This window comes from Rattus norvegicus, chromosome 16, assembly GCF_036323735.1.
Source record: "Rattus norvegicus strain BN/NHsdMcwi chromosome 16, GRCr8, whole genome shotgun sequence".
Classification (NCBI taxonomy): domain Eukaryota; kingdom Metazoa; phylum Chordata; class Mammalia; order Rodentia; family Muridae; genus Rattus; species Rattus norvegicus.
Genome location: NC_086034.1, coordinates 12,284,915 through 12,304,946, shown reverse-complemented (window position 1 = coordinate 12,304,946; position 20,032 = coordinate 12,284,915).

The window sequence follows — 20,032 nt, the reverse complement described above, 5'->3', positions numbered from 1 at the left end:
ATTTGTTTGTATGTAACTGAGATGTTATAAGGTAAGGCTATCCATAAACCATTTCCCTGTTCTCTATGTGACAATGTGATTTTTTATCTTATACGTATTACCAATATTTGATACCATTTATCATGTACCCTTTAGAGCCTATCTAAAGCTGGCATCATACCTCTGAACCTTCAGAATTGTAAGTTGAATGAATCTGATGATAAAGTTACCATATTTCTGGCATTTTGTTGTAATAACAAATTGGACCAATATACAAAGTTTTGTAGACCATCTTGAAGAAATTATGAAGTATGAGACTTTCAACACTGTTCTTTTCCAATCTTTGGTTTGCATTTATTTAGCATCTGGAGGTTTTATATAAATTTTATGATAGATATTATAATTTGTCCCCAAAATTGTCTTTGTAAAATTTGAAAGTGATGTCATCAAATCTATAGAGGGTTTTTGATAAGCTTCAACACTGCAAAGAACTACAGGCAGCTAAGGAATGCTGAAATCAAGGGTCATCTCAGGGAAGAGTATACCAATTGGTTATCAGATGCTAAATATATTCATTCAAGAAACATTATACATACTCAGTAGGGAGCATTTATGTTTTTAGAAACACACACGCATACATGTGCACACACACACACATCAATCAATCAAAAAGTGACTATGAATTTGAAAGAGCAAGGAGAGTATATGGGAGGGGTTGAAGACAACAAGTGAAGAAAAGAATGATGGGATTATATTACAATTTCAAAAATTACTTTATAAGAATCAATACCTATAAATGGACTGACCCTGGGCTCCAACTGCATAGGTAGCAATGAATAGCCTAGTAAGGGCACCAGTGGAAGGGGAAGCCCTTGATCCTGCCAAGACTGAACCCCCGATGAATGGGATTGTTGGGGGGAGGGCGGAAATGGGGGGAGGGTGGAGAGGGGAACACCCATATAGAAGGGGAGGGAAGGGGTTAGGAGGATGTTTGCCTGGAAGCCGGGAAAGGGAATAACAATTGAAATGTAAATAAGAAATACCCAATTTAATAAAGATGGAGAAAAAAAAGAGAAACAATATCTTCCATAAAATGGTCAAACTCCAATGAACACATATTCTGGAAAATTTAAAGAAACAATCACAATTCCCTTAGTGTATACATAGAAAAATACTAGCAAGTTTCCACACCAAAAAGAAGGCTCCATATACAGCCTCAAGGTTCCCATAGATAAGGGCACAGGAGCAGCAGGTCCCATGTGTCTGAGACACCACCGGAACCTGAAGGGACCGACCAGATAAACAGTCCTCTGCACCCAAATCCCATGGGAGGGAGAGCTAAACCTTCAGAGAGGCAGACACGCCTGGGAAACCAGAAGAGACTACATTCTGCCCACATTACTGATTCCAGAGGAAAACACCAAATATCATCTGGAACCCTGGTGCACTGAAGCTCCCGGAAAGGGCAGCGCAGGTCCTCCTGGTTGTTGCCCCCCCCCCCCACAGAGAGCTCATAAGCAACACCCCACAAGCAAACTTGAGCCTCAGGACCACAGGTAGGACCAATCTTCCTGCTCCAAGCGACCTGCCTGGTGAACTCAGGATACAGGTCCACAGGAACAGCTGAAGACCTACATGCCCGAAAAGGAGAACACTCTGTTCCCATAACTGGCTGAAAGAAAACAGGAAAACAGGTCTACAGCACTCCTGACACACAGGCTTATAGGACAGTCTAGCCACTGTCAGAAATAGCAGAACAAAGTAACACTAGAGATAATCTGATGGCGAGGGGCAAGCACAGGAACCCAAGCAACAGAAACCAAGACTACATGGCATCATCAGAGCCCAATTCTCCCACCAAAGCAAACACAGAATATCTAAACATACCAGAAAAGCAAGATCTAGATTCAAAATCATATATGATCATGATCCTGGAGGACTTCAAGAAAGACATGAGGAACTGCCTTAGAGAAACGCAGGAAAACATAAACAAGTAGAAGCCTATAGAGAGGAATCACAAAGATCCCTGAAAGAATTCCAGGAAAACACAATCAAGCAGTTGAAGGAATTAAAAATGGAAATAGAAGCAATCAAGAAAGAACACATGGAAACAACCCTGGATATAGAAAAACAAAGGAAGAGGCAAGGAGCCGTAGATACAAGCATCACCAACAAAATACAAGACATAGAAGAGAGAATCTCAGGAGCAGAAGATTCCATAGAAATCATCGACTCAATTGTCAAAGATAATGTAAAGCAGAAAAAGCTACTGGTCCAAAACATACAGGAAATCCAGGACTCAATGAGAAGATCAAACCTAAGGATAATAGGTATAGAAGAGAGTGAAGACTCCCAGCTCAAAGGACCAGTAAATATCTTCAACAAAATCATAGAAGAAAACTTCCCTAACCTAAAGAAAGAGATACCCATAGGCATACAAGAAGCCTACAGAACTCCAAATAGATTGGACCAGAAAAGAAACACCTCCTGTCACATACTAGTCAAAACACCAAATGCACAAAATAAAGAAAGAATATTAAAAGCAGTAAGGGGAAAAGGTCAAGTAACATATAAAGGCAGACCTATCAGAATCACACCAGACTTTTCGCCAGAGACTATGAAAGCCAGAAGATCCTGGAAAGATATCATGCAGACCCTAAGAGAACACAAGTGGCAGCCCAGGTTACTGTATCCTGCAAAACTCTCAATTAACATAGATGGAGAAACCAAGATATTCCATGACAAAACCAAATTTACACAATATCTTTCTACAAATCCAGCACTACAAAGGATGATAAATGGTAAAGCCCAACATAAGGAGGCAAGCTATACCCTAGAAAAAGCAAGAAACTAATCGTCTTGACAACAAAACAAAGAGAAGAAAAGCACACAAACATAACCTCACATCCAAATATGAATATAACAGGAAGCAATAATCATTATTCCTTAACATCTCTCAACATCAATGGTCTCAACTCCCCAATAAAAGCACAGATTAACAAACTGGATACGCAATGAGGACCCTGCATTCTGCTGCCTACAGGAAACACACCTCAGAGACAAAGACAGACACTACCTCAGAGTGAAAGGCTGGAAAACAACTTTCCAAGCAAATGGTCAGAAGAAGCAAGCTGGAGTAGCCATTCTAATATCAAATAAAATCAAGTTTCAACTAAAAGTAATCAAAAAAGATGAGGAAGGACACTTCATATTCATCAAAGAAAAAATCCACCAAGATGAACTCTCAATCCTAAATATCTATGCCCCAAATACAAGGAACCTACATACGTTAAAGAAACCTTACTAAAGCTCAAAACACACATTGCACCTCGCACAATAATAGTAGGAGATTTCAACACCCCACTCTCATCAATGGACAGATCATGGAAACAGAAATTAAACAGAGACGTAGAGAGACTGAGAGAAGTCATGAACCAAATGGACTTAACAGATATTTATAGAACATTCTATCCTAAAGCAAAAGGATATACATTCTTCTCAGCTCCTCATGGTACTTTCTCCAAAATTGACCATATAATTGGTCAAAAAACGGGCCTCAACAGGTACAGAAAGATAGAAAGAATCCCATGCGTGCTATCAGACCACCACGGCCTAAAGCTGGTCTTCAATAACAATAAGGGAAGAACACCCACATATACGTGGAAGTTGAACAATGCTCTACTCAGCAATATCCTGGTCAAGGAAGAAATAAAGAAAGAAATTAAAGACTTCTTAGAATTTAATGAAAATGAAGGTACAACATACCCAAACTTATGGGACACAATGAAAGCTGTGCTAAGAGGAAAACTCAGAGCTCTGAGTGCCTGCAGAAAGAAACAGGAGAGAGCATATGTCAGCAGCTTGACAGCACACCTAAAAGCTCTAGAACAAAAAGAAGGAAATAGACCCAGGAGGAGTAGAAGGCAGGAAATAATCAAACTCAGAGCTGAAATCAACCAAGTAGAAACGAAAAGGACCATAGAAAGAATCAACAGAACCAAAAGTTGGTTCTTTGAGAAAATCAACAAAATAGATAAACTCTTAGCCAGACTAAGGAGAGGACACAGAGAGTGTGTCCAAATTAACAAAATCAGAAATGAAAAGGGAGACATAACTACAGAATCAGAGGAAATTCAAAAAACCATCAGATCTTAATATAAAAGCCTATATTCAACAAAACTTGAAAATCTGCAGGAAATGGACCATTTCCTAGACAGATACCAGGTACTGAAGTTAAATCAGGAACAGGTAAACAATTTAAACAACCCGATAACTCCTAACAAAATACAAGCAGTCATTAAAGGTCTCCCAACCAAAAGGAGCCCAGATCCAGACGGGTTTAGTCCAGAATTCTATCAGACCTTCATAGAAGACCTCATACCAATACTATCCAAACTATTCCACATATTGAAACAGATGGAGCACTACCAAATTCCTTCTATGAAGCCACAATTACTCTTATACCAAAACCACACAAAGACCCAACAAAGAAAGAGGACTTCAGACCACTTTCCCTTATGAATATCAATGCAAAAACACTCAATAAAATTCTGGCAAACCGAATCCAAGAGCACATCAAAACAATCATCCACCATGATCAAGTAGGCTTCACCCCAGGCATGAAGGGATGGTTTAATATACAGAAAACCATCAACATAATCCATTATAGAAACAAACTGAAAGAACAAAAGCACATGATCATTTCATTAGATGCTGAGAAAGCATTTGACAAAATTCAACACCCCTTCATGATAAAAGTCCTGGAAAGAATAAGAATTCAAGGCCCATACCTAAACATAGTAAAAGCCATATACACCCATCCAGTTGCTAACATTAAACTAAATGGAGAGAAACTCGAAGCAATCCCACTAAAATCAGGGATTAGACAAGGCTGCCCACTCTCTCCCTAATTATTCAATATAGTTCTTGAAGTTCTAGCCAGTGCAATTAGACAAAAAGGACATCAAGGGGATACAGATTGGAAAAGAAGAAGTCAAAATATCACTATTTGCAGATGATATGATAGTATATTTAAGTGATCCCAAAAGTTCCACCAGAGAACTACTAAAGCTGATAAACAACTTCAGCAAAGTGGCTGGGTATAAAATTATCTCAAATAAATCAGTAGCCTTCTTCTACACAAAAGAGAATCCAGCCGAGAAAGAAATTAGGGAAATGACACCCTTCATAATAGACCCAAATAATATAAAGTACCTCGGTGTGACTTTAACCAAGCAAGTAAAAGATCTGTACAATAGGAAATTCAAGACACTGAAGAAAAAAATTGAAGAAGACCTCAGAAGATGGAAAGATTTCCCATGCTCATGGATTGGCAGGATTAATATAGTACAAATGGCCATTTTACCAAAAGCAATCTACAGATTCAAGGCAATCCCCATCAAAATACGAATCCAGTTCTTCAAAGAGTTAGACAGAACAATTTGCAAATTCATCTGGAATAACAAAAAACCCAGGATAGCTAAAACTATCCTCAACAATAAAAGGACTTCAGGGGGAATCACTCTCTCTGAACTCAAGCAGTATTACAGAGAAATAGTGATTAAAAACTGCATGGTATTGGTACAGAGACAGACAGATAGACCAATGGAACAGAACTGAAGACCCAGAAATGAACCCACACACCTATGGGCACTTGATTTTTGACAAAGGAGCCAAAACCATCAAATGGAAAACAGATAGCATTTTCAGGAAATGGTGCTGGTTCAACTGGAGGTCAACATGTAGAAGAATGCAGATCGATCCATGCTTATCACCCTGTACAAAGCTTAAGTCCAAGTGGATCAAGGACCTCCACATCAAACCAGATACACTCAAACTAATAGAAGAAAAACTAGGACAGCATCTTGAACACATGGGCACAGGAAAAAATTTCCTGAACAAAACACCAATGGCTTATGCTCTAAGATCAAGAAGCGACAAATGGGATCTCATAAAACTGCAAAGCTTCTGTAAGGCAAAGGACACTGTGGTTAGGACAAAACGGCAACCAACAGATTGGGAAAAGATCTTTACCAATCCTACAACAGATAGAGGGCTTATATTCAAAATATACAGAGAACTCAAGAAGTTAGACTGCAGGGAGACAAATGACCCTATTAAAAATGGGGTTCAGAGCTAAACAAAGAATTCACAGCTGAGGAATGCCGAATGGCTGAGAAACACCTAAAGAAATGTTCAACATCTTTAGTCATAAGGGAAATGCAAATCAAAACAACCCTGAGATTTCACCTCACACCACTGAGAATGGCTAAGATCAAAAACTAAGGTGACAGCAGATGCTGGCGAGGATGCAGAGAAAGAGGAACACTCCTCCATTGTTGGTGGGATTGCAGACTGGTACAACCATTCTGGAAATCAGTCTGGAGGTTCCTCAGAAAATTGGACATTGAACTGCCTGAGGATCCAGCTATACCTCTCTTGGGCATATACCCAAAAGATGCCCCAACATATAAAAAAGACACGTGCTCCACTATGTTCAAAGCAGCTTTACTTATAATATCCAGAAGCTGAAAGAACCCAGATGCCCTTCAAGAGAGGAATGGATTCAGAAAATGTGGTACATCTACACAATGGAATATTACTCAGCTATCAAAAACAATGACTTTATGAAATTCATAGGCAAAGGCTTGGAACTGGAAAATATCATCCTGAGTGAGGTAGCCCAATCACAGAAAAACACACATGGTATACACTCATTGATAAGTGGCTATTAGCTCAAATGCTTTAATGACCCTAGATGCATAGAACACATGAAACTCAAGATGGATGATCAAAATGTGAATGTTTCACTCCTTCTTTAAAAGGGGAACAAGAATACCCTTGGGAGGGAATAGAGAGGCAAAGATTAAAACAGAGACAGAAGGAACACCCATTCAGAGCCTGCCCCACATGTGGCCCATACATATACAGCCACCCAATTAGACAAGATGGATGAAGCAAAGAAGTGCAGTCCGACAGGAGCCGGATGTAGATCTCTCCTGAGAGACACAGCCAGAATACAGCAAATACAGAGACGAATGCCAGCAATAAACCACTGAACTGAGAACAGGACCCCCTGTTGAAGGAATCAGAGAAAGAACTGGAAGAGCTTGAAGGGGCTTGAGACCCCATATGTACAACAATGCCAAGCAACCAGAGCTTCCAGGGACTAAGCCACTACCTAAAGACTATACATGGACTGACCCTGGACTCTGTCCTCATAGATAGCAGTGAATATCCTAGTAAGTGCACCAGTGGAAGGGGAAGCCCTTGGTCCTGCTAAGACTGAACCCCTAGTGAATGTGATTATTGGGGGGAGGGCGGCCATGGGGGGAGGATGGGGGGGGGGGAAACCCCTAAAAAAAGGAGGGGGAGGGTCTAGGGGGATGTTGGCCCGGAAACCAGTAAAGGGAATAACACTCGAAATGTAAATAAGAAATACTCAAGTTAATAAAAAAAAATTTTTAAAAGAAAGAATGCTCCATCTGCATTATTGCCTTGTATAGCAATGAAATTCATAATACAATAGAGACATGTCTATGGTAGATTGAGAATGGAACACTTTTTTTTAACATTTAAGAATATTAAACTTGTTCTCCGACAACTGGCAAATAAGCAGAAAAACATTTTCAGACACAAAATATTTTAAAAAGTATCTGTCAATTTATATACCTATCCACATGTCTCTCTCTACATACACATAGGCACCTACCAATCTACATATATCTTTATAAACTACAAGGTTTGAAGATATGTATATATGTAGACATATATAATATGTAGCTGCAGAAATATCCCATGGATAGATGTATATCTTCATGAGAAGCTCTGATGGTACTCTCCGGATAATTTATAGATGTTGTACATTAGAAACTAAACAAAGGGAAGAAACAAACCTCATAGAATGAAGCTATTTGAGGAACATATCTGACTTGAACTGCAGCCAGCTGGTTAGCAGCAGAATTCATCATGTAACCACAGGGGATATAGAAAGAAATAGGCTCATTGTCCTGTGTGGATTTTGTGGAATTCTCTAGTGAAATGGTGATGAGCTGATGTGAAAAATGCTTGTTTCAGAAACCCGGGTGTTTGCAAGGCTGCAGGCAAATCCAGCATGTGATAATGCAGATGAAGACAGAATTGAGCCACGCAAAACTCAAGGCTATTCCTTGCTTCAAAGCACTTCTGGAAAAGAAAATACTTACATGTAAAAGAAAATACTGACATGTAAAAGAAAAAAAGTGCATAATTGGGCTATCTCTCATACAATATTCCAAATGAGGTTTAATGTTAATTGAATTGAAAAAAATGTGCATTTGTCTAACAACACATCCACCGTAAGTGATTGTTCAAGCACGGAATGTATGAGAACTGACTTGTCAGCTCTTCATGGGAAATAACCTGAGGCTGATCACAGCTCATTATAGATTTAAAATTTGAAGAGACTGCTCAAGAATTGATACAATTCCAAGTAGCAAAGTAGAAATTAAGGGTCTAAAACATGAGAAGTAGCCTCATTTTATTCACAGCTAGTAAAATCACCTCTGAATCTTGGTTTGTGGGGACCAGCAGTACTGGGAAGACAAGACCTTCTGTAGACCAAAAAATTTAGGGGCACATGGATTGGACAACTGGCTGTGTGGGCAAATCTCCTGGCAAAGGAGAATAAATGATATTTCCTAATTTGAAGACTAGAAAGATGTGACAAATGGATAATAAGAGATGGACCACTAGTGGGAGTAAAGGCGTTGGTCTCCGATTGAAACCCAGTGGGCAGAGATGAGGGCTTAACCAAAAATCTCTTATCTCTAAATCTTCATGTCAATATTCATTCTCAAAGACATTAATGTTCTGAAGAAAAAAGTCACAATTTCTATACTGAGCTAAACATAGCCTGAATCCCTGGACATGCTTCTCAACCCCTACACACTGGTTGAGGGTCCAAACCTGACACAGGCCAACGAAATACTTATATAAATCTGATTTGGAAAAGCTAAGTACACTTCTAGTGCTGTAAAAATTATTTGACATTTTTGGCCTGGTAAATGGAAAAACAAAATTTGAGCCTTGCACACAAGCCTAAAAAGAACTACTCCAAGGTGACAATGTTTCAAACTTAATGGTGTGTTGGTCAAAAATCCTCAGGGTCATTTACAGCTCCTCCCAAGGGAGTCTTACCCTGTCTCTGCTGGGTCGTTAGCATGTTCAGGGTATTCCGGTAGATGGCATTTAGAAGCCAAAATGCCTAAACAATGAGCCAAGCAATTTTGGGGACAAAAGAAAAGGTTCTTCTTATCTAGTTTCTTAAGATCAACACCTTTCTTCATCATCTAATTTGAGGTTATTCATGGTCCTGCCCACGGTGTGTGACACTGAGCATACATGAAAATATGGTACAAACTGAATTTGTGTCAGATGTACTCTATAATAAGTTGACACTCTGTGTATGCTCAGAAGGGGTTTGGAAAAATTGTTTGAGGGCCAGCAAGACAGCTTAAGTCAATAAAGATACTTGCCATCAAGCCCAATAACATGAGTTCAATCCCTGGAAACCACAGACTGGAATAAAAGAAGAGGAGTTCTTCTCTACTCTTGTGCATAAACATGCACACTCATGCACACACACACACACACACACACACACACACACACAAATAAATGAATAAAATATAGTTTAAATAACTTTGAAAATATTTGTTGGAGAAGATATACTTGATCACAGACCCATGAGATATTCCTTCCACTCATATGAGGTACCAAATACTTTATTAGAATTAAGCCATTTATCACTGTGCTCTCAGAACAATTTATCAAGGCAAAGAATAGGTTAAGGTAGATTAAGACCTTGTGTGCAGTTCTGTGGCTACAGTTCACTTTGGCTCCATCGGTGCCACACTACTAACCATAACAGATGGTTTTATTAGCCATGCCACAGTTCCAGGCTAAATCTTGATCTAGAAACTACTGCTTTTATTAACCCTTCCCTCCCCTTCTCATGCTTCTGTCTATACTAACTTTACTTCTATTTCAGGGAACTTCCCAAAAGAAGGACCTGGGCCATGATAGAAGGCATGATCATTTTGATTTAACCACAATTCTTCAAGCCTGTGTCTGAGTGCGGTTCACCATTCATCAAGGTAATGATGGTCCTTCTGAATTAAACATGACTTTTCTTCTTAAGAGAAAAGGCTCAAAGGAAACATCAGAGTTAATTAGAGAGGGTGATATTGTAGCCTCTGACAGAAAGAAGCCGATCAAAGGTGTTGTTAAGAGAGATCTGAAATCATCAAAGCAGAGCCATTCTCTTGCAAATTGATTTCTGTTTCAGCTTTTTAGGGCAAAGGTTGTTCTGGGAACTCTGGGTTGAGTATATGTTGAGGAAATCCAGGTTGGGAGCTCAGAAGCAAACATTGGTTTGAATAGGATGTCTACAGAGAGGAAGATCAAGTGTCCCTCAAGTGAAAGTACTTACATTTTAATTGTGAAGTCAGTCACTGTGAGAAGATTTTTGTCCAAATGCTGTCCAGTATAAAGCTTGCTCTGTGATGTAGGTAAATGTCCTTCATTTCTTTGACTTAACTGGACTATCTACAAAGTTCTGTGTTAGGTTTCTACTGTCTCTGTTTACTTTTGACAAGGTCTGCCTTGAAAACCAAAACTATTAAGCAGACAAATTCAAAAGTTGTGCGTGCGTGTGTGTGTGTGTGTGTGTGTGTGTGTGTGTGTGTGTGTGTGTGTATGTGTTTCTAGTTGCTAATTAATTTGGTGCCACTAGAAATAAATACTCTTTTGCTCCTGTTTCTAGACTGTGATGTTAACTAAGTTTGCCTCCCATAACGTTCTTAGGTTCAATTCTCACCCACCTCCACTCTTGGGTTTTCCATCAGCAGTCACTGTGTGACCATGTACTTCAGATGATACCTAAATTCCCTTGCTCCATTTTATTTTGCTTGCTCTACCATTCAAACTCAAGCCCTTTACTAAATTTCTCTTGTCTCACTTTCTTTGAATAATTTTCAAACTACAGTCTGTAGCATGACTGTTTCCATGTCTTTACCACTATGTATTCAAAATATTGAAAGCTTTTTTTGTGAGATGGGCCATATGACTTCTGTCACAGCAGCTCAGTCATTGCATCAGAGATAATTGAAGCTGAAATAATACATTAATAGATACATAAGCCTTTAATTACAAAAACTGTAAGGTGGCCACACTGGCCAGTGGGCCATAGTGAGCTGCCCTGCTTCAATCTCTACTTCTGTTTCCGCTAAGTGTTGAAGAAATTACATTTTTTGATATGTAGCTTTTCTTCCAGCCTGGATCTGACTAACTGCATATTTATCTTCAGTATTTATATATGGTAAATCTAAAGGCAAAAAAGTTTAGTTTTGATTTTTTTGAAAAACTAATTCAAATGTGAAATATCTATCTTTTATGATACTTATAACTATTATTGACCACTCCTAGATCCATTATTCCATTAAAGCTGTGAAAAATGGTATGTTATTGTGAGATTATTTCTTTGTTATTATTTTACTGTTTGGAAGATTTTCACTACGGGAACTTATCTCTCATCTATTTTCTTATCTAAAACATAATTTGAATGGGAAGGTATTTGATTTTTTTTTACTCACTAGTTTTCAAAATCATGAATTTTACTTAATATGCTAAGACATTAAAATTGGGATTTCTTTTAAGTATAGAAGACTCTTGTATTTATGAATATTTAGTGCTAGAACAGTGGATCAGTGGCTCACTGGCTGCTCTTGCAGAAGATCTATGTTTATTTCTCAGTGAGACAATGGTAGCTCATAAATCGTTTATACCTCTACTGTCACGGAATCTGATGCCATCTTCTGACCTGAAGAGGCACCAGGCACACACACAGTGCACAGACTTACGTGTGGGCAAACAACTGTACAAAAAATAGAAATTAATGAAAACAAAATGATGTTTCAAAAAGAATATTTAGTGTCTTAATCCATTGACTTCTCCTGATATTGATGACTCAAAGAAATTTCTCCAAGGTGGTTCCATCACCTTTCGCAGTTGCTAATTTGCTTTTAACATTAGCTCTCTTTAGGTAGGAAGGGATATTCACTTGCTTTTTCCTTTCTTGTTGGAATCCAGGAGTCTCGGTTCTTTTTCATGCAAACTGGTATTGAGCGATGGTAGTGTGGGCTGTAATGGTGACCATTTCTACATGGTTGACCTCTATTTGTAAGATTCATATTTTTAATTAACAAAGATAGAAAATATTGTTTTAGGGTTAAAATAATCATAGGCCCACTTTGATCTATGGATCTATGGAAGCTTATTTATTCATCCTTTACATATTTGTGTGATTTCCTCTTTTGTCTTGGTCAAATACATAAGTAGATAATAACTAGAACTGTGTTGTATTTTTACCAGTGTGTTAACTGCTGTGTTGACAAACAAATGGATAAAAGTGACTAGAACTTCTCAATTACCTTATGAGATAACTTTTAGCTCCCCCGCCCCAATTTGTCATTTCTATAACACCATATAAAAATATCTTATTTCCATATAGATATCTTAACCAGACTTTGAATCTTTGTCAGATTGTGAAATGTTATACCTGTAGTTTTATGTTCAGGTCTCAATACGAGTGGGGCTGATCATTTCATAAATGTACATTTCCTCTTAATTGGTTGCTAGTCTTCATTTTTTTACAAAGAAGTTTTCTTCTCTATTTTTAGAATTTTGTTTACATTAAGGATTCTTACTCTTTGCTGTAAGTACAAAGTTTCTCATCATTTAGTTTTTAGAATTCCTTGTATTTAATTTGCTCTCCACTCATTTTTTTTATTATTTTAATGGGATCAAATATATGAATCTCTTCTTTTTAAGAAATTTGAGGTAGAGGAGGGCCCAAGAGCAGCAGGACCGCTGCGTCTGAGACATCGCCAGAACCTGAAGGGATATACCAGATAAACAGTTCTCTGCACCCAAATCCTGTGGGAGGGAGAGCTAAACCTTCAGAGAGGCAGACACGCCTGGGAAACCAGAAGAGACTGCACTCTGCATACATCTCTGACGCCAGAGGAAAACACCAAACGCCATCTGGAACCCTGGTGCATGGAAGATCCCGGAAAGGGTGGCACAGATTTTCCTGGTTGTTGCCACCGTGGAGAGCTCATAGGCAGCACCCCACGAGCAAACTTGAGCCTCGGGACCACAGGTAAGAACAACTTTTCTGCTGCAAGAGACCTGCCTGGTGAACTCAGGACACACAGAGGCAAAATTCCTCTAGGACCGGGCACTTCTGGTGTTTACCGGGAGTCCCAAACACGTGGATCCCGGCCCGCAGCAGCTCTCTGCTCCGAAACCACGTGGGAGAGAGACCTCACTGCCTGGTCAGGTGGGCACTCCTAGGCTGCAGAGCGGAAGAGACCACCAACACTGCCCACCTCTGCCCACATCCCTGGCCCAAGAGGAAACTGTATAAGGCCTCTGGGTTCCCATAGAGGAGGGCCCAGGAGCAGCAGGACCACTGCGTCTGAGACACCTCCAGAACCTGAAGGGACCTACCGAATAAACAGTTCTCTGCACCCAAATCCTGTGGGAGGGAAAGCTAAACCTTCAGAGAGGCTGACAAACCTGGGAAACCAGAAGAGACTGCACTCTGCACACATCTCTGACGCCAGAGGAAAATACCAAAAGCCATCTGGAACTCTGGTGCACGAAAGCTCCCAGAAAGGGCGGTGCAGATCTTCCTGGTTGCTGCCCCCATGGAGAGCTCATAAGCAAAACCCCAGGAGCAAACTTGAGCGTCGGGACCACAGGTAAGACCAACTATTCTGCTGCAAGTGACCTGCCTGGTGAACTCCAGACACAGGCCCACAGGAACAGTTAAAGACCTGTAGATAGGAAAAACTACATGCCCTAAAGCAGAACACTCTGTCCCCATAACTGGCTGAAAGAAAACAGGAAAACAGGTCTAGAGCACTCCTGACACACAGGCTTATAGGACAGTCTAGCCACTGTCAGAAATAGAACAAAGTAACACTAGAGATAATCTGATGGCGAGAGGCAAGTGCAGGAACCCAAGCAACAGAAACCAAGACTACATGGCATTATCGGAGCCCAATTCTCCCACCAAAACAAACACAGAATGTCCAAACACACCAGAAAAGCAAGATCTAGTTTGAAAATCATATTTGATCATGATGCTGGAGGATTTCAAGAAAGACGTCAAGAACTCCCTTAGAGAAACACAGGAAAACATTAATAAACAAGTAGAAGCCTACAGAGAGGAATCGCAAAAATCCCTGAAAGAATTCCAGGAAAACATAAATAAACAAGTAGAAGCCCATAGAGAGGAGTCACAAAAATCCCTGAAAGAATTCCAGGAAAACACAATCAAACAGTTGAAGGAATTAAAAATGGAAATAGAAGCAATCAAGAACACATGGAAACAACCCTGGATATAGAAAACCAAAAGAAGAGACAAGGAGCTGTAGATACGAGCTTCACCAACAGAATACAAGAGATGGAAGAGAGAATCTCAGGAGCAGAAGATTCCATAGAAATCATTGACTCAACTGTCAAAGATAACGTAAAGCAGAAAAAGCTACTGGTCCAAAATATACAGGAAATCCAGGACTCAATGAGAAGATCAAACCTAAGGATAATAGGTATAGAAGAGAGTGAAGACTCCCAGCTCAAAGGACCAGTAAATATCTTCAACAAAATCATAGAAGAAAACTTCCCTAACCTAAAAAAAGAGATACCCATAGGCATACAAGAAGCCTACAGAACTCCAAATAGATTGGACCAGAAAAGAAACACCTCCCATCACATAATACTCAAAACACCAAATGCACAAAATAAAGAAAGAATATTAAAAGCAGTAAGGGGAAAAGGTCAAGTAACATATAAAGGCAGACCTATCAGAATCACACCAGACTTTTTGCCAGAAACTATGAAAACCAGAAGATCCTGGACAGATGTCATACAAACCCTAAGAGAACACAAATGCCAGCCCAGGTTACTGTATCCTGCAAATCTCTCAATTAACATAGATGGAGAAACCAAGATATTCCATGACAAAACCAAATTTACACAATATCTTTCTACAAATCCAGCACTACAAAGGATAATAAATGGTAAAGCCCAACATAAGGAGGCAAGCTATACCCTAGAAGAAGCAAGAAACTAATCGTCTTGACAACAAAACAAAGAGAAGAAAAGCACACAAACATAACCTCACATCCAAATATGAATATAACAGGAAGCAATAATCATTATTCCTTAACATCTCTCAACATCAATGGTCTCAACTCCCCAATAAAAGCACAGATTAACAAACTGGATAAGCAATGAGGACCCTGCATTCTGCTGCCTACAGGAAACACACCTCAGAGACAAAGACAGACACTACCTCAGAGTGAAAGGCTGGAAAACAACTTTCCAAGCAAATGGTCAGAAGAAGCAAGCTGGAGTAGCCATTCTAACATCAAATAAAATCAAGTTTCAACTAAAAGTCATCAAAAAAGATAAGGAAGGACACTTCATATTCATCAAAGAAAAAATCCACCAAGATGAACTCTCAATCCTAAATATCTATGCCCCAAATACAAGGGCACCTACATACGTTAAATAAACCTTACTAAAGCTCAAAACACACATTGCACCTCGCACAATAATAGTAGGAGATTTCAACACCCCACTCTCATCAATGAACAGATCATGGAAACAGAAATTAAACAGAGACGTAGACAGACTGAGAGAAGTCATGAACCAAATGGACTTAATAGATATTTATAGAACATTCTATCCTAAAGCAAAAGGATATACATTCTTCTCAGCTCCTCATGGTACTTTCTCCAAAATTGACCATATAATTGGTCAAAAAACGGGCCTCAACAGGTACAGAAAGATAGAAAGAATCCCATGGGTGCTATCAGACCACCACGGCCTAAAGCTGGTCTTCAATAAAAATAAGGAAAGAACACCCACATATACGTGGAAGTTGAACAATGCTCTACTCAACAATAACCTGGTCAAGGAAGAAGTAAAGAAAGAAATTAAAGACTTCTTAGAATTTAATGAAAATGAAGGTACAACATACCCAAACTTATGGGACACAATGAAAGCTGTGCTAAGAGGAAAACTCATAGTGCTGAGTGCCTGCAGAAAGAAACAGGAAAGAGCATATGTCAGCAGCTTGACAGCACACCTAAAAGCTCTAGAACAAAAAGAAGCAAATAGACCCAGGAGGAGTAGAAGGCAGGAAATAATCAAACTCAGAGCTGAAATCAACCAAGTAGAAACAAAAAGGACCATAGAAAGAATCAACAGAGCCAAAAGTTGGTTCTTTGAGAAAATCAACAAGATACATAAACCTTTAGCCAGACTAAGGAGAGGACACAGAGAGTGTGTCCAAATTAACAAAATCAGAAATGAAAAGGGAGACATAACTACAGATTGAGAGGAAGTTCAAAAAATCATCAGATCTTAATATAAAAGCCTATATTCAACAAAACTTGAAAATCTGGAGGAAATGGACAATTTCCTAGACAGATACCAGGTACCGAAGTTAAATCAGGAACCGATAAACCAGTTAAACAGCCCCATAACTCCTAAGGAAATAGAAGCAGTCATTAAAGCTCTCCCAACCAAAAGGAGCCCAGGTCCAGACGGGTTTAGTGCAGAATTCTATCAGACCTTCATAGAAGACCTCATACCAATACTATCCAAACTATTCCACATATTGAAACAGATGGAGCACTACCAAATTCCTTCTATGAAGCCACAATTACTCTTATACCTAAACCACACAAAGACCCAACAAAGAAAGAGAACTTCAGACCAATTTCCCTTATGAAAATCGACGCAAAAATACACAATAAAATTCTGGCAAACCAAATGCAAGAGCACATCAAAACAATCATCCACCATGATCAAGTAGGCTTCATCCCAGGCATGCAGGGATGGTTTAATATATGGAAAACCATCAACATGATCCATTATATAAACAAACTGAAAGAGCAGAACCACATGATCATTTCATTAGATGCTGAGAAAGCATTTGACAAAATTCAACACCCCTTCATGATAAAAGTCCTGGAAAGAATAGGAATTCAAGGCCCATACCTAAACATAGTAAAAGCCATATACAGCAAACCAGTTGCTAACATTAAACTAAATGGAGAGAAACTTGAAGCAATCCCACTAAAATCAGGGACAAGGCTGTGCTCTCTCTCCCTACTTATTCAATATAGTTCTTGAAGTTCTAGCCAGAGCAATCAGACAAAAAGGACATCAAGGGGATACAGATTGGAAAAGAAGAAGTCAAAATATCACTATTTGCAGATGATATGATAGTATATTTAAGTGATCCCAAAAGTTCCACCAGAGAACTACTAAAGCTGATAAACAACTTCAGCAAAGTGGCTGGGTATAAAATTATCTCAAATAAATCAGTAGCCTTCCTGTACACAAAAGAGATACAAGCCGAGAAAGAAATTAGGGAAACGACACCCTTCATAATAGACCCAAATAATATAAAGTACCTCGGTGTGACTTTAACCAAGCAAGTAAAAGATCTGTACAATAAGAACTTCAAGACACTGAAGAAAGAAATTGAAGAAGACCTCAGAAGATGGAAAGATCTCCCATGCTCATGGATTGGCAGGATTAATATAGTACAAATGGCCATTTTACCAAAAGCAATCTACAGATTCAAGGCAATCCCCATCAAAATACCAATCCAATTCTTCAAAGAGTTAAACAGAACAATTTGCAAATTCATCTGGAATAACAAAAAACCCAGGATAGCTAAAACTATTCTCAACAATAAAAAGACTTCAGTGGGAATCACTATCCCTGAACTCAAGCAGTATTACAGAGAAATAGTGATAAAAACTGCCTGGTATTGGTACAGAGACAGACAGATAGACCAATGGAACAGAATTGAAGACCCAGAAATGAACCCACACACCTATGTGCACTTGATTTTTGACAAAGGAGCCAAAACCATCAAATGGAAAACAGATAGCATTTTCAGCAAATGGTGCTGGTTCAACTGGAGGTCAACATGTAGAAGAATGCAGATCGATCCATGCTTATCACCCTGTACAAGGCTTAAGTCCAAGTGGATCAAGGACCTCCACATCAAACCACATACACTCAAACTAATAGAGGAAAAACTAGGGAAGCATCTGGAACACATGGGCACTGGAAAAAATTTCCTGAACAAAACACCAATGGCTTATGCTCTAGGATCAAGAATCGACAAATGGGATCTCATAAAACTGCAAATCTTCTGTAAGGCAAAGGACACTGTGGTTAGGACAAAATGGCAACCAACAGATTGGGAAAAGATCTTTACCAATCCTACAACAGATAGAGGCCTTATATCCAAAATATACAAAGAACTCAAGAGGTTAGACTGCAGGGAGACAAATAACCTTATTAAAAATGGGGTTCAGAGCTAAACAAAGAATTCACAGCTGAGGAATGCAGAATGGCTGAGAAACACCTAAAGAAATGTTCAACATCTTTTGTCATAAGGGAAATGCAAATCAAAACAACCCTGAGATTTCACCTCATACCAGTGAGAATGGCTAAGATCAAAAACTCTGGTGACAGCAGATGCTGGCGAGGATGTGGAGAAAGAGGAACACTCCTCCATTGTTGGTGGGATTGCAGACTGGTACAACCATTCTGGAAATCAGTCTGGAGGTTCCTCAGAAAATGGGACATTGAACTGCCTGAGGATCCAGCTATACCTCTCTTGGGCATATACCCAAAAGATGCCCCAACATATAAAAAGGACACATGCTCCACTATATTCATCGCAGCCTTATTTATAATAGCCAGAAGTTGGAAAGAACCCAGATGCCCTTCAACAGAGGAATGGATACAGAAAATGTGGTACATCTACACAATGGAATATTACTCATCTATCAAAAATAATGACTTCATGAAATTCGTAGGCCAATGGTTGGAACTGGAAAATATCATCCTGAGTGAGGTAACCGAATCACAGAAAAACACACATGGTATGCACTCATTGATAAGTGGCTATTAGCTCAAATGCTTTAATTACCGTAGATGCCTAGAACAAATGAAACTCAGGATGGATGATCAAAATGTGAATGCTTCACTCCTTCTTTAAAAGGGGAACAAGAATACCCTTGGCAGGGAATAGAGAGGCAAAGATTAAAACAGACACAGAAGGAACACCCATTCAGAGCTTGCCCCACATGTGGCCCATACATATACAGCCATCCAATTAGACAAGATGGATGAAGCAAAGAAGTGCAGGCCGACAGGAGCTGGATGTAGATCGCTCCTGAGAGACACAGCCAGAATACAGCAAACACAGAGGCGAATGCCAGCAGCAAACCACTGAACTGAGAACAGGACCCCCATTGAAGGAATCAGAGAAAGAACTAGAAGAGCTTGAAGGGGCTCGAGACCCCCATATGTACAACAATGTCAAGCAACCAGAGCTTCCAGGGACTAAGCCACTACCTAAAGACTATACATGGACTGACCCTGGATTCTGACCTCATAGGTAGCAATGAATATCCTAGTAAGAGCACCAGTGGAAGGGGAAGCCCTGGGTCCTGCTAAGACTGAACCCCCCAGTGAACTAGATTGTTGGAGGGAGGGCGGCGATGGGGGGAGGGTTGGGAGGGGAATACCCACAAGGAAGGGGAGGGGGGAGGGAGATGTTTGCCTGGAAACCGGGAAAGGGAATAACACTCGAAATGTATATAAGAAATACTAAAGTTAATAATAAAAAAAAAAAAGAAATACTCAAGTTAATAAAAAAAAGAAATTTGAATATGTTTCTTATTGAAAAATTTTTTCTTTTCTTCCCTTATGGAAGAATTCACTCATTATTATCAAGCACCTAAACATTTCTTTCAGATCTTTTTTGAATGGTTCATTTTCTTTATTCAAAGTTTCTAAATTACTAATTTCATGAACTTGTATCTTTCAATAATGAACATATACATATATGTATAGTAAACTTTTAAAAATGTCATAAATTAGCATTCATTTCATCTAGATCACT